The sequence below is a fragment of the Euprymna scolopes genome, chromosome 9, assembly GCF_053919585.1.
Source record: "Euprymna scolopes isolate OS-2025 chromosome 9, ASM5391958v1, whole genome shotgun sequence".
Classification (NCBI taxonomy): Eukaryota; Metazoa; Mollusca; class Cephalopoda; order Sepiida; family Sepiolidae; genus Euprymna; species Euprymna scolopes.
This window is the reverse complement of record NC_136490.1, coordinates 39,176,306-39,193,365: the sequence shown is the minus strand read 5'-3', so window position 1 is coordinate 39,193,365 and position 17,060 is coordinate 39,176,306. Positions and strand designations below refer to the sequence as shown.

Genomic DNA, 17,060 nt, shown 5'->3' with positions numbered 1-17,060 from the left:
ATCAGTTTTAATATTCTGTTGAAAGTCCAGCGCTGTCATCTCATCAAGAATTACCAAAAATGTCTAAAAACATGTTTTTAATTATTTAAATGGTTATAATGCCTTTGGTTTTTGACAGCTAGTCATGAAATTTTGTAATATGACTGGAAAAACTGTTTGATGCATGTGGAAATAAAGTTAGCTAATAAAATTATTATCTGAACAGAACAATTTTTATCACTTTTGTCTCGTTACGAAGATAGAAATATGTTAGGTCTAGAATTCTCATTTCAATTTACATCATTACTGTTGCCACATCTGGACAGGAGCTGCTTGGCGCACCCTATTCTGCCTTGAGAGTTCAAAACCGTCTTCGAAACCTAGATGATGCCCCTTTCTCTTTCCTGCAACCTCTTTTCCACAGAAGAGATGTCGCGAGCCTGTCTCTGCTCTATCGCTATTTTGATTGAATTGCAATCTATGGTCCCCACTTGCCAAACTTTCACAAAAACACTCGACTAGCTAAAGCCACTATATATGATCCCCCCCCCCACTCTTTGTTCATAGAATTTGCGTTCAGATTTAGACAAAGTAAATTTTGGGGGTATCGGAGTTGGAAAATATTGTACCTATTTTCCGATGACAAAAACGATTCTTTTAATATATATATATATATATATATATATATATATATATATATATATATACTCCTCCTTACGTTTGCCAAAAAATATGTGCATATATAACATGGGTTCATGGTAATCCGAAAATTAAAAACAAAATAACTATATAGCTAAATATTTAAAAAGAATCAAAATCAGTCATTGTATCGGATTATTTTTTTTTTTTTTTTGTCAAATAAATTAAATTTAAGAAATCTATATGGGCAGATTCTGTATAAAGTGAACTTGTGATATCTTAATTAAAAAATTTTTTTTTTTATTTATTCTTGTATTAATGAGTATCCACAGTCAAAATCACTGGAGGATAAGGTTTAATGAGATTCTCAGTTGGATGATGAGCAATGTTATGAGAGGATTGAAAACTATAAATAGAACAGACAAAATTGATTTAAGAAGACGGCTCCACAAGTATATGTTGACACTGTGCATGAAGACAACTCTATTATATTCTGAAGGGAAGTAGTTTTGCGATAATGTATTTCACAAATAGAAAGTTCCTAGAAGAAACTTGATTTCTGGAAGTTTCGTTTGGTTTTACATACACAAAAAGCAAAGTTCTTTGCAATGATGGTTGAGCAATTTCGATAGTCTGTATCATATAGGTGACCATTTTAGAATATCGAGTGCTCTGAGAGAAGACGGTGACACCTCCTTGTATAAAACTGCAAAAACTAACATTGTTAAAAAAAAAAAAACATCTTACCTGAGTAGGATATACGTTCAACTTGAACTGTTTATGAATTAAACATTATTTAGAAATTTCCTTCTTTGGAGGAAGTTGGATCAACCTGCCCAGGGTGCATGGCACTCCAGAAAATTAGAACTTTCAGTCAAATAACTATTGTAGATTTTGTATTCTGTGAAAACCAAAAAGATTGCTCTGGACAGCATTTTCCAAGATGTGGCAATATTACTCCATTTTATGGCATATCTGATTCCTATTTAGCGGATTGCATCAGAAACCAAATGCTTTTTGGAGTAGTAGAATGGTCCAATAATTTTCTCAACAACCTTAGCAATAGATTTGATTTTAGTTTTTCATTCCAGATCTAGAATGACAGTCGGTCTTAGAATCTTATAAAAGCTATGGGATTCTTCAGGAAGAGCGTGATTCATTTCAATTGAGGCTAAACAAGGATCTGAGCATTGGTGTTGAAAAGAGATATAACAGACAAGGTGTAACAAGCCACATTTTCCCAATTGCAGCATGTGCTCCAGATCAAAAGGAAGCCAGCAACGTTGAGCCTGGTCATTACTAAAATGGGTGACCAATTTGTGAAGTCCAGGTATGCAGGAGGATGTCGACACCTCCCTGCAAAAAGTTGCAAAAACCTAACCTTGTCATCTCCCCTAATGAGTATATACATGCGACTGGGGACCGCTTGTGAATTTCATACTCCCATGAAACTTCCTCCTTCAGAGGAAGCCGGTTAAACCCTGAATAGGGTTGGTGCTGACTGGGGGAGGGCAGCAAGATATTGATCACAAATGTTTATCAAAGTGCTGCCATAGACAGTTGTCATCTACATAAATGTCAACAAATGATCTCGAAGTATTTTGAAAATCATTGATAAGTATTATTATGGCATGTGTTCTTCAGTATTGTCTGATTTATTCCCTGCTTCCTTTGTTCTTGCTCGTTTGACTTGTTGGTCTAGTGTTCTTCACCAATTTGCTGTTCAGGCGCCTATTTCAGTAGTCTCTTCCCCAGAACTGCAAGCTTGTTCGAAATCTCTTCTAACTTCTACCTTTAATCTTGTTCTGTTCAAGACTAAAGTCAATAGGCACCGCCTCTCTTTGTGTAAACAACTTTTCATATTTGTTATAGTTCCTTACATCAAGTGGCTTCATTCCTTGTATAGAGTGATTTTCATAAGATAATACCGCAAAACATAACATCCAAACCAAACACGATGAATAAATATTTGAACCTATAAAGAACTTGAAGCATGAAATCATTTTTCTAAAATTACTGGATTCGGTATTACATACTCCCAAAGGGGTTGATATACTGTAAGACAAAACAACCAGAGATAAATAACACAAAAAAGAATACCAGGAAAAATAGATCCTGGAGGCAACGTTGATACGATGTACTTCAGACGTTTGCCTATCAACATTTTTATAGACCTATCATTGTGAAAAGACTCGTGGGTTGAAGACCTTGCCAGATAAGCTAGCAAAGCATATGAACTTCAAAGAGTCTGAAGTGCTTAGTGTCAACGTAGGCATGCCTCAAGAATCTATTTTGAACCAATTTTTTTTTTTTTTTTTTTTTTTTAGAAGTCGCACCAGAAACCTCTTGATGCAGCAGCAGCACACCTGGAAAAATTGAAATTGTTTCCAATATCGCTATGTCAAACATAGAAAGAGCTTGATCTAAGAAAGAATTTTTTTTTAAAATCTGACTAAAAATAAAGTAATCTCAAGATATAAGACAGTAAAAACCGTATATAAAACAAAGACATAAGATTCAAGTAACATAATAGAGTTAATAACATTAAGTATCATAAACATGCAGGAATCTGATAACCATAATTTATTAATGATAGACTAGGGAGGGATGTGGAAATTCCACAGCAGACTTATTCATATGTAATATATTGATGTTGGCATTCTGTAGATGTTCAGTGTAAATAGAGACGCTCTGATATTATTGTAGCTTTTTTGTTAAAACTACAAAAGTATTTATCTAAGCTAGCATGAACGCCTGGCAAAGCCCAGTAGTAAAGTACACTTAAATATATTTTAATTCTTGCAGATTTCATATATATTATTATTGAGTTCATGTTCTATCGATTTTTATATATTATAAAGTTGCGATTTCAAATATAAAAAAAATATATTCATATGACTTGGGTGCATTAGCTTGAGTCCAAACTAAAATAAAAACTTATATATATATATATATATATATATATATATATATATATATATATATATATATATATATATATATATATATAAACTTGAGTTCCTTCAGCCATAACCGAAACCAAAACTTATGAAAATTTCTTAACAAAATTATTTATAAAAAAAAAAAAAATAGATGACTTAAGTGCTATTAGCTATAATCAAAATTGAAACCAAAACTTATGAAGAGTTCTTGGTAAAATTATTTATGACAAAAAAATGGAAGTACATAACAATTAAACGACCCGGATGTAAGCGTGACACAGAAAATAACACACACGCTATCGTATTAATATATAGATTAATGATAGATGACTCCATAGATTGACAAATGCTGATATACTGCAGGTAGAATTGAAAAAAAAAAAAAAGGCTAAATCTATTTAATATAGCAATACGGCAAGCTGAACACCTTAATCTGAAAACCATAAATATATAATACATATTTAATTTTAGGTAAAAGGAATTTAAGGAAACTGTGATTTAAGATGTACAGTATAAGTTGTGAAATAATAAATAATAGTTGATATGACTAATTAATATAGATTAAGAATAACTGAAAAAAAGCGAAACACTCGTGGTCTGTAATCGTAAATCGAGTCACCATAAGAGCATAAAAATAACTAAATATCTTAGGATAAAACTTAAGAAAATGTCAATTTGTAAAACAGATATTAAGTACTTAAAATAAGAATATTTGAAGAATGTTTGATTGATACCTGTCCGGATATAATTTCTACCAGAATTTACAACTATAGAATTAAATGCAACTAGAATAAATACTCATAAACCAATGACAAATGTTATGATTAATCATAATAATAGGTAATCATTGATCAGTATAAAATGAAAGTAAAAGACACATAAGAAATCTTATTGATGGGAAAATAGAACTTTTAGAAAATCAAGAGGGGGGAGGCATGAGTGGAGTAGAGAGAATGGCAAGTTGGCATGAAGACTGGAAATAAGATATAGTAGATTAACAAATGTGAATAAATTTATTATGTTGGCTTACAATAAGCTTATTAAGTTTAGTAGATGTAAGAATATGTAACGGTAAAGAGATCCAGTTAGAAAATATAATATAATAGAAAATATCTGTTGACAAAAAAAAAAAAAAAAACTTTCATAACTTTCTGGAAGGATTTAAACACTGAAGTTCAATGATCCAACCAATATTTGAGCAATAAGATATGCATAGCTAAATATAAATACCAAGTTAAATATAACAAGATAGGACAACTTAAAGAAAAAATAAAGAACAGATGCAGTCAACTGAAATTCAATTTAAGTATAAATAAGATTTGAAGATATTGACTTTATAAAATTACTTCCGTCACACTGCCAAGAAGATAAAAGTAGAAAGAATAATTTTTATTTTTCTATTAGTCTAATTATTTTCTATTAATCAAAATTTAAAAACTCAGCACATACAACGTAAATAAAGATGATACAAGAAATTATAATTTAAATACATATACATTTAAAAAATCGTATAACTTGTGAGAAGCTAAGAAAACTTATGGAATTAATTTAAATTAAATTATCAACTAAAATCTCCGAATAATATCAACAAAAGATAGGAGGAGGAAAAAAAGAAAAAAACAAAAAACAATATTAAGTTTCGTATCCAAAGCAAATCACTAACTGGAAAATAAATTACAATTAATATAACTTAAAAATAGGACTCGAAGAATGATAAAATGAATAAAACACATTAGGGTTTGTGTTCCTTTACAGAAGCGCTGTTCAAATAAAACACAAACGGATAAAACTTTGAATAAAATGAAAGTAAAAATATAACAATAATGCAAAAAATACGGAAATAATTTTAATTTAAAATAAATTCAGCATGATCATAATCTTTGTAATTGAGAAGGTTACATGAACCCTGTAAGCTGTCCAAAATGGTGTTTTTATAAGTTTTTAAGGGTAAACATCTAAAGAGTACGTGACTACATATGCAGCAATAACATAATTTTGCAGACTTGTTAGTCGCAATACAAAACAGTATTGTAATGGATACCTTTTGAAAAGTAATACATGACCAACTGAGAAAACTTGATCGTTGGAACTTGGAAAATTATTATGCTACATATATATACTAGTTGACAGCATTGCTTTGCCTGGGTATACAATGTGCTTAAACATGATATTTTAATTTATGCAGATTGCTTATGCATTATTATAGAATCAATCCTCTATAATATATTATGAAGAATACTTTTTTCAGTGGACTAATTCGCAAAAAAAAAAAAAAAAAATGATGTTGATGAAGCTGTTTATCAAATTTCGTCTGTTTGTGTTACAATATCACATCAGCTGATATTTGGGCTGGATGATGAATGCCCTGGAAAACTCACTTCTGATTAATGTTTAGTTTTAAAATATGCAAACAAAGAAATGATTTGTGGTGGTCCTAAATGGTGACCCTTCTTTTATCGTAAATTGAACTCCTTAATAAGAAAACAAATAAAATGGTTAGATACACCCTGGCTTGAACAAGGGATCGTTCGATCTGTAGACAAATGCTCTACCACTAAGCTATATCTTCAGATTAAAATAAACCTGTTTTTTTTTGGGGGGGGGGGAGTAAGGAAAAAGGATTTCCTGAAATTTTATTATTTCTCTTGACCAGTGTAACATGAAATATTCCCCTGTAAAAATTCTTTTTTTTTTTTATCTATAAGAGAAGAAAGACTATTTTTAAGATCGGATTTTTTTTATTTTCGATACTTATCGGATGAATTTCTGTACAAAACATATCTAAGAACACTGCCAGACATATAAATTAGCTTTGTGTGAAATTTGAAAAAGATAGGCTAAGCTGTTCTGGAGCACACACACACACACACATTGACTTTTATACACTAGTAGAGATATATACTTCTATTATATAAAAGGAATTTTGTGTTTGAGCTCGTTCCCTATGGACTCGTAAACAACTTGGCTGACATTTTTGAAATTTCATACAAATGTACATTATGTGTTTGACAGTGTTCTTAGATGGATTTTGTATTGATAATCTTCGATAATTGAAAAAAAAATCCGATGAAAGAATAGGCGATTCTGACTAAAGTTAACGTCTGATATAGCCTAACATCTAAAATGCATTTGAGAAATTTTATCACTGCACAAGTAGAAAGGCCTGGCATATAAAATCAACAGTAAGCTTTTTGATATGACAGGGGTACGTTCAAAGTGAATGTTTCTGCTTAGAGTACAATTTAAGCATGATATTTGATTTTTGCATTTTAAACTTTAATTCAAGCCCTTATATATAAAAGTAATTTTATAAAATCCACAGTAGGTTCTCTACAGTGCAATGTAGACTATAATATATTATGCACTAAGTCACTGTGAGGAAGCATGTGAAGTTTCCTCTCGGTGCATCAGTGGGCCCCAACTAGAACAGGAAATTAATCAATTTGATTGAAAAATGGGAGTGTAAAACATTCGTAGGTCCTCATTCAATTCCGGACAACGACGGGTATTCGTACTAGTGTATGTATATATATATATATATATATATATATATATATATATATATATATCTCCATTGTCTTAGTTTCAATAAAGTAATGACATTTTTTTTTTTTAATGTTGAAACTTGTCACTTATTTTTTTGCACACCTTAGGCATTAAGGATTGACTCTAATCTTCTAATTCTTAGTAAGATGGGGCGAAGCGGCCAGGGGGTCGTGAGAAACGCACTCTCTGGAAGCTGATGTTTAGTTCTTTTTGCTTGCAGCTAAAAGGCTTGGCTTCATAAAGCACTTTGTTCAGGCATGAATTAGGTAGATTTCTAAAAGGTTTTAAGATGAATTTATGAATGATTTATGCACGCGCGCGCACACACACACACACACACACACACACACACACACACACACACACACACGAGGGACGTTTCAAAAGTAATGCTTCCTATTTTTCTTTCAGCCTGAAAGAATTAGAGAGGATTGCATTATGATGACCCGAGTTTCATTTTTTTCTATTGCAGATATTGACGGTGTGAGACTCTGAGAAAGTCGCTCTCTGTCATGTGCGTGCGTCAGAAGCAGAGATGCATCATTGAATTCCTTCATGCAGAAAAAAATTGAATGGATCAACATTCATTGGCGCCTGTTCAACGTTTACAAAGCTGATGTAATTGATGTCAGCAAAGTTAGGAGATGGGTTTGTTGATTTCAGAGTAGCGACAGATGTGAGTGACAAACCACACTCCAGACTTTTAGGACGAAGGCATCAAAGGAGGCTGACAAAAGTGCATTGAGGATCGTAAAAACTCTTTAGAAAAAAACTAAATTCTAGAGCATAAAACATTGCTCGTTTTAATGGTACCACTCCTGTTTTTGTAACTCTTCAACATTTTAGTTTTTGAATTTATATATATATATATGTGTGTGCGTGGGGAATGCCCCTTCCAGGATGGGTAAAATTAATTCCCTCAACAGAATAGTTTTGCATGATTACAAAGATTAAGGCATCATGGTACTAACCAATATTTGGAAACACAGATCCATTTCACAACACACAAAGAAACGACTCCTGCAAGCGTTAGTATTCTCAATAGCAACATGTGCAGCAGAATGTTGGGTCTTGAAGAAAGTCAACAAGAGGAAAATTGCTGCTTTTGAATTGTGGTGCTACTGTAGACTTCTTTGTGTAAGCTCGGTGGACAAACGTACAAACGTATGGGTTCTGGAGAAGATTGGGCCAAACCGAAGATTGCTGGACAACATCAATGACAGGAAATTGCGATTTTGGGGACATGTGGCTAGAACAGATGGCCTAACAAAAGATCTGCTCTTTGGTACAACCCCTGGCAAAAGAGGATATGGAAGACCATAAACAAGAATGTCATACAACGTGAAGGACATTGTGGACATTAGCATGGCTGAGTTGCTCAGAATGGCACAGAACCGGACTTAATAGCGATGATTCATGAAGAGTGATACAACTGGTCAGTAATGAGCATTCTGTCAAATAGAGACAAAGATTAAAAATCAAGATATATAATACTAAAACTTAAATCTAAAATTCTTATTCAAATTTTGCTCAGAAACTATTGTATGATTTTTATTCTAGAAAATGTCTTGCTTAAATCATATACACCTGACAATTCTTTTGTTGTTATTCTCAAAATTAACATAGAAATTACGAACATAAGTTTTATTTACAATTAAGCATTTTGCCTACTGACAAAGAGAGAGAGACGTTGGTTGTAGGAGGAGTTGATTTTGTGTGGCACAATGATGGAGAGATGTCAATCACGCTTAACCGCTGTCAGTCTGCTTTCTTCTCTTAATTGTTGTTTATGTCTTTTATAGGCATCAATCAACATTCATAGGAATGTAAATATTCAGATAATCTTGTTATTTTGCATTGCACAATTCATAACTCCCGACCTTGAATATAAAACTTTGTTTGTTTTTATAATTACAATTCTAGTCATTTGTTTATGGGACACAAGAATGTAGATCAAAATCCATCTGGAATATGTGTGTGTGTGTACACCTCTGCTTTCGCCACGTCTCCATATCCAACAATTTTAGATTTAAGTTAAAGGGATCTTCAGAAAAAAATCGAAATTCAAGGAATTAATTGAATTAATTGATGGCTAGTGACAATCGATCAAATTTAATTCATATTTAAAATATTTAATTTTCAAATGGGGGTTTGTGCCTATATAACCCCACCCCTGTTTAAAATAATAAAAAGAAGTCTAACTTCAGGAATATTTATTAATTTATTATTAAAATTAAATTATTATTAAAATTAAAATGTGTATTGATTGGTTTATTAAAATTTCACAAAAATTAGATGTATCTGAATTTCCACTGAAGGAGTTAACCCACTCTTTGCTTCTTTTGTATGAAACTAAACTAAATGTAACCTACATTACTTACTCTTAAGCTTAGCAGCTATATTGATAATTTTCGGTTAATTAGTTTACCAGTGAGTCATATACATACAAATATACAAACATATATATGAGTGAGAATGTGTGTGAGGACACTTATCAACCTATATACTCAACAAATTTTTTATCTACAGACTTGAAATTTAGTATATAGTGTATTTAGACCTGTGGAAAACTTTTTAACTGGTTTTCATCCGGAAAAAAGGGGTTGCTAAGGGGGTCAAAATTGAAAAATTGGTACTTGGGGGAGGGGGTCATCAGATATTTATCTCTTTGTCAACTGTTTCACGATTGTGCATGCATGAAGCGTTCACATGACAACTTTCTTATGTTTCGAATAAGTAGGTTTGAAAACATTTTTTAAAGATCGTGGCAAGCTGACTTAATGCTTATTGTACTTGACTCACTGTCTTTAGGTTTTGGTTTGGTTTTTAATTACAAAGAGTGATTAAAAAAAAAAAAACAATACTTACATGGACATGTCTCAGTTTCTTTCTGTTTCTTTTACTTTTTTTTTTTTTTTTTTTTAATGAATTTAACGTTACGTTTAATACCGGGCAACGCTGGGTACATTTGCTAATATAATAATAAAAATAATATAATTCATTGTAAGCTTTTGAAGTATGTCAGTCTATCTTGATTTAATAAAACGTATATAATTATTATTTATGATAATAATTAACAATCCACAAAACAAACATGGCTTAATGAATTATGCTCATTTCGCTAATTAATGACTAATTCATCCTTTGGAAACCATCCGTCAGCAGATTTACCCTCATATGCATTGTAATGGAAAAAAATGGCCTTAAATCATTGAATCCAAAGATGTTATAGACGTGCAGTCTATTTAAGAAGCAAGATATTTTCGATTTCATAAATTCAGTGTTCAATATTTTTTTCTGCATGGAATAAAAGAATCGCTTGCAGGCCACAAATTTCATTTCATTCATAAATTCACACCGTTTCGGCCGATGTAACCTCCAACCTTCTTCAGGTGTTTCTATTTCAGCTTGAGTCTTTATGTGGAGCTTAGGAACCTACACGGAATTTCGAACTGAACTTTTTCATTTTATCCATGTTTGAAAAGATATATGAAGAAGGTCGGTGATTATCTCGGCCGAAACGTTGTGAAAATCATGTCCGAGATGAGAATAGTAGTCCGAATAGGGTAAATCATCAATCCTCATCTGAAGAAAATTTAGAAAGAAAATGTAAAAAAATCCAGATTTAAAAACAATGATTAAACATGATTGTGGAGTCCCTAACATAGCATCTGAAATTTAGTAACGTCCAACCTCCGCTTCAGTACTTGAAGTAAAAATTTGCTTTGACTCCAATTCTAAAAGCCTGCACCAGTACTCTCGTTAGTATATTGGATAACGAGCCTGTTTTTGCAAGTACGCTCTAGAGAAAATTGTAGTTAGTTCAAAAATGATTTACCTCTGAATCAGAAAAGTCTTACTATGTTCACTCTACACAGGTCTGAACGCTTCTTTCTTAAAACTGCCCGCCTATGGAACACTTGCTTCTTGACCGACTACAATATCGTTGCCTTCAAGTCCAATGTAAACAAGTTCGGAAAAGTCTGACAATGTTCACTCTACACAGGTCTGAACGCTTCTGCCCCCCCCCCAAGCAACCTGCTTTTATGGTGCCCTGGCGCACCTCAAAATCACGTGAGACGTGATTTTTCGAGAACTGTGCGAGACCATGGGCATTAAAAGACTACGGTGGATCTTTTCGGTTTTCCTTCTCAGCTCGCAGGACAGACAGACACGAGCACGTTTTTGCGGTAAACCTTCTCTATTTTCCCCAACAACATCAGATACACCCATGTGTCTGCGTGTTTTGTAAAGTTCAGTTACTTCACAATAGAAAAACAAAAAAGGCGACGTGATTATATCAACGGTCACACAAAATAACATGAATTCTTACCGTTCGTATGCAAATTAGATGATCATGGGTTGCATAAGTGCAAAACATTTGAAGAATGAGATAGTTTGTTTGAAGAAGATGAGCCCTGCGTACGTACCATGATTATTTACTCTGGTCAACACAAAGGAAGTACAATAGAACCCTGGGATACGGTGGCCCCTAGGATACTATTTTTTCAAGTTACGAGGTGGAATACAATGTTTTTTCTGACCCCCTGGTTACGGTATTTGCCTCGCTTTACGGTGTTATTTATGTTACTTTATTATATACATGTGTATTATGTACTGTATGTTGTTACTAGTTTTTAATGCCGTATTCCGAGATTCTACTGTAAATGGGAATGAAGAAAAAATTGCATTTCTCCATTGCTGAAGAAATGAAGAAACCCATAGACGTACTAATTAGAAGGCAAAAAAAAAAAAATCAAATTTTTTTTTTTAAATTGTATATTAGATGAAAAAAAAAAGAAGGAAATTGAATATTTCGAAATGGAAGAATAGAGCATATTTGATTGAGTAATTTAGGTAAGTTAAAATGTATATAAAAAAAAATATATATATATATTTTAATTACTTATCTAATTAAAAGGAACTTGCCAATTTATGACAAAAAAAAGAACAAATTAAAGATATTGTTATGATCTAATGATCCTCACTTACAAATTTTTTTTTTTTTTTTAGAAAGAACTCAATAATTATTCGATTTATCGTGCAGCATAATAATAAATTCATGTCTTTTAATGAAGTTTTGTGCATCTTGCCAAAAAAATCAATAAAGTATATTCTATAAGATATCCGTCTGGTCAATATACCAATGCTTCAATCTTTGGTAATTAACATTTTTGGCTTGGAATCAAGTGTAGTATCTGTTATTTAGCATATTTACCAATCCAAACGATTTACGGTTTTGAAGCTCCTCAGAAATCAATTGTGTTACTTAATTTGAAGACTCCCCCCCCCCCGAAAATGTAGGTCAAAACATAAGGATTTTTTCATAAACAATTAATACTGTAAGGAAAATATTTCTTTAGATATAATAATAGAATATTCGTAAACTGATTTTTTAAAAATAAATGTTTATTTACATGTTTTTTTTTGTTTTTTTTTACGAAATCCTGTTTGCTTATAGAAACATTTTTACAGAAATAACAAATATTGACACAAATAGAAAAATATGATGATGTTAACTATGTTTAATTAAAAAAAAATTGTTGCATATGAAACTATACCAGTCCATGAAACTTCGTGGATAAACTCTAGTCTCTTTTGTGACATGCACTTGTGACTCTTCTAAGGACCACCAATAAATAACCTGATTTAGCGATAAATAATGTAAACGGTAGAGCAGAAAGGATCGTAATAGATAAAACGAACGTCATATTGCAATCAGGATCGTAATAGATTAAAGGAACGTCATATTGCAACCAGGATCGTAATAGATTAAAGGAACGTCATATTGCAATCAGGATCGTAATAGATTAAAGGAACGTCATATTGCAATCAGGATCGTAATAGATAAATAAAGGAACGTCATATTGCAACCAGGATCGTAATAGATAAATAAAGGAACGTCATATTGCAATCAGGATCGTAATAGATAAATAAAGGAACGTCATATTGCAATCAGGATCGTAATAGATAAATAAAGGAACGTCATATTGCAATCAGGATCGTAATAGATAAATAAAGGAACGTCATATTGCAATCAGGATTGTAATAGATTAAAGGAACGTCATATTGCAATCAGGATCGTAATAGATTAAAGGAACGTCATATTGCAACCAGGATCGTAATAGATAAATAAAGGAACGTCATATTGCAATCAGGATCGTAATAGATAAATAAAGGAACGTCATATTGCAACCAGGATCGTAATAGATAAATAAAGGAACGTCATATTGCAATCAGGATCGTAATAGATAAATAAAGGAACGTCATATTGCAATCAGGATCGTAATAGATAAATAAAGGAACGTCATATTGCAATCAGGATCGTAATAGATAAATAAAGGAACGTCATATTGCAATCAGGATTGTAATAGATTAAAGGAACGTCATATTGCAATCAGGATCGTAATAGATAAATAAAGGAACGTCATATTGCAACCAGGATCGTAATAGATAAATAAAGGAACGTCATATTGCAATCAGGATCGTAATAGATAAATAAAGGAACGTCATATTGCAATCAGGATCGTAATAGATAAATAAAGGAACGTCATATTGCAATCAGGATCGTAATAGATAAATAAAGGAACGTCATATTGCAATCAGGATCGTAATAGATAAATAAAGGAACGTCATATTGCAACCAGGATCGTAATAGATAAATAAAGGAACGTCATATTGCAATCAGGATCGTAATAGATAAATAAAGGAACGTCATATTGCAACCAGGATCGTAATAGATAAATAAAGGAACGTCATATTGCAATCAGGATCGTAATAGATAAATAAAGGAACGTCATATTGCAATCAGGATCGTAATAGATAAATAAAGGAACGTCATATTGCAACCAGGATCGTAATAGATAAATAAAGGAACGTCATATTGCAATCAGGATCGTAATAGATAAATAAAGGAACGTCATATTGCAATCAGGATCGTAATAGATAAATAAAGGAACGTCATATTGCAATCAGGATCGTAATAGATAAATAAAGGAACGTCATATAGCAGAAATGATTGTACCTATTTACAATGACAGTTAGACACCGGGATCGTTTTTTAATGTGGAGAAAAGGTACAAAAATAAAAAATTGTCTCAATCGTGAAGGACTGCTCCTATACCGAAAGAGAACAAGAAATGGAGGTGCAGCATCTGAAGAACAGATACTACACTTTGATCTTGGCCAAAGGGCCAAATAGCAGAAATGATTGTAATAGATTAAGTAAAATCACGTAATATTACCAGGGTTTTCAGGTTAAGTAAAGAAATATACCATAGCGAAGTCTTCAAATTAAGTAATACCGTTTACTTCCGAGGAGCTCCAAAACCGGAAATCTTTTGGATCGCTGAATACGATAAATAACTTTAGCATCTGTTCTGATTTTACATTTTATTCTCTGTCAGCGAAGGAGAAAACCTAACTTGAGTCTAATTATAATGAGACGTTACTGCCTGCAAGCAATTGCATGATGGGCCTATTTTGTTTAATTTTACGCACCGTATCATGCGGTGAGTTGTGGTTTGGTTTCCTGCAAACACAACTCACGCTTAGACTTGTATGTGTTTTGTTTCACTCGTTATTTTTAATTATTGAAAAAAAAAAATTTCGTTTTCTTAAATTTTTATTACAATACTTTGCCGCTTTCTTTACACGTTTCTTGTTTTCAACTTGATAAAATAAGTAGATGAGCAGCGAGGAAAATGTGATCCCATTTAATTACCTTAAATGATGTTCATTTTGTTTCATCGAGTACGTGTACCTAAGCAGCAGCGTTTACTTGCTCTTTACAGCGTAACCCGGATATAAGATACCCGAATATAAGAAAAACGAACATGAGATTTTCTCTGGTCCCAAATTACAGCCCGTGTTAATGTACAGCGTAAACCCGGATATAAGAACCCCGGACATAAGTGTAACCTGGGTATAAGATAGTCTCTTATACCCGGATTACACTGTATTTCGCTTTTCTTTTTCTTTTTCTTTAATTACGCCTTTATTTATTTATTTTTTTTTTTATTATTATTTTTTTTTAATATTATCTTTGAATTCTTCAGATTACTGTTATTTGGAGTGTTATTTTCACAACGTTTCGGTTGATGTAACCTCCGACCATCTTCAGGTGTATCTTGGCGAATTCTGAAATTTTTCTGTAAAATTTAGGAATCTTCACTGAATGTCGAACGGAACCCTTTATCTAATCCAAAGGGATAGTATGATCTCATTCCATCAGCCATGACTGAGTAAAAGTTCTAAGTAAATCACAATTGTATTTTGAGTGTCACAGAATATTGAACCTTCAACCTCCAGAAGTGTGTAACTTACAACTGGATTTTACCAAGTACTTTATCCACTACGTTATGGGTCCTTGCAGACACTCATGATGAGAATAGTAATCAGAAGAATCCAAGTAATATGAATAATCAACCCTCATCTAAAAAATACAGAAACACAATCTTTTATTCTAATCAAAGGGAAATATCTGTTTGTATGGATACCGAGTAACGTCCTCTTAAGATGGCAGGCATTTGAAAATAATTCTGGCCCAGACAAAATATTTTCTAGAAGGAATTAAATCAAATAATATTTATTCTGAACAACATACTGCAATGATACACAAGAAAAAAAAAATGATAAACCAGGATCAAATATTAATTCTGTAAGAAGGCTATTGATGACAAAAAAACTAAATAAATAAACTGAGTTTGCTTTATATATTAGACTAGACGGGTTACTTCGTGTTGTCCAGACAAAAAGTGGGATATAGTTCTGTTAAAACTTCTATCTCTCTACCTCTCTCTTTCTCTCTTCCATTTCCACCCCCTCTCTGTAACCCTCTTTTTCTCCTCCGCCCAGCCAATAAAACTCTTTTGTATAATAGATCTCTCATGGAGTTAGCCAGCATTTTATTTTCAAATTAGTACATCATAACACTAAAAAACGTCCCCCCTCTTCAACGTGACCTTATCCAGTTGACCCTCAGAATGATTTTTTTTTTTTTTTTTTTTTTTGTAAATTTTATGTTATTCATCCAGGGCAACGCTGATCAAGAACATGTAAACTTTGTGTGCCTTTGTTTTGTAGTTTTTGACCTTTAGCTGAACATACGAGCATACACACACAGACAACTACCCTTTATATCATAGATAAAAATGCTAAATATCAATGCCCGAATTTCTTAAAAATAAAACATTACCATTGTAAACTGCTGATAAATTAACCATAAAAAGAAAAAAAAAATAAATAAATAAATAAAATAAATAATAATAATAAATCAGTTTCATTTTTCTGCTTTCATCCAGAAGGTGAATCGTGAAACTTTTATAACCAGAATCATTTTTCTGCGCGTTTTCTATAAACGTTCTATTTATAATGAAAAGCAATCTCACGGAAAGGTCTGTGAGGGGCCCCTCCATCTTTTGTACTGAACTCGACGACAAATTTTCTATGAACTCGTATGCCGAAGTGTTCGCCTCTGGGTGGATCAAAATAAAAATGGTGCCAACGTTATCACCTGCCTATTTTTAGATTCCGTTTTATCGATTTTTTTTCCGCAAGATTCTGATTCCAATGCTGGGATTCCAAAAAGATCCTCGCACATGCGCGTTTGCTTGATTGAAAAGTAACTGCCAAAAGTGATTAAATGAAAACTATTTAACTAAAAAAAAATAAAGTTTATGTTCATAACCAACTGTAAATTTCCGGCAATATTTCTTAGTGCTTCATTTAGAATTTTTGGTACTCATGCACTTATTGATCCGTGCTGAAATAATAACGTTATTATTTAAAAAGCCATTCTTAACATGGGGAGGGGAGGGTGTTTTGTACCTATTCTGTACTTAAACCTTACAATTGAATAAAAAAAAAACTTTTAAAACTTTAATTAAACTTGGAAATGCGATTTAAAAAATAGCGCGGATCAGTAAATGCATTAGCACCGAATTTATTTTTTCA

At 32.3% G+C, this 17,060-nt stretch overlaps 1 protein-coding gene across 3 annotated transcripts in view; it reads left to right on the top strand.

Moving 5' to 3' along the window:
• Positions 1–17,060, top strand: part of LOC145284505 (polypeptide N-acetylgalactosaminyltransferase-like) — an 848,687-nt gene that overhangs the window by 462,244 nt on the left and 369,383 nt on the right. The gene's annotated exons all lie outside the window — the stretch shown is intronic.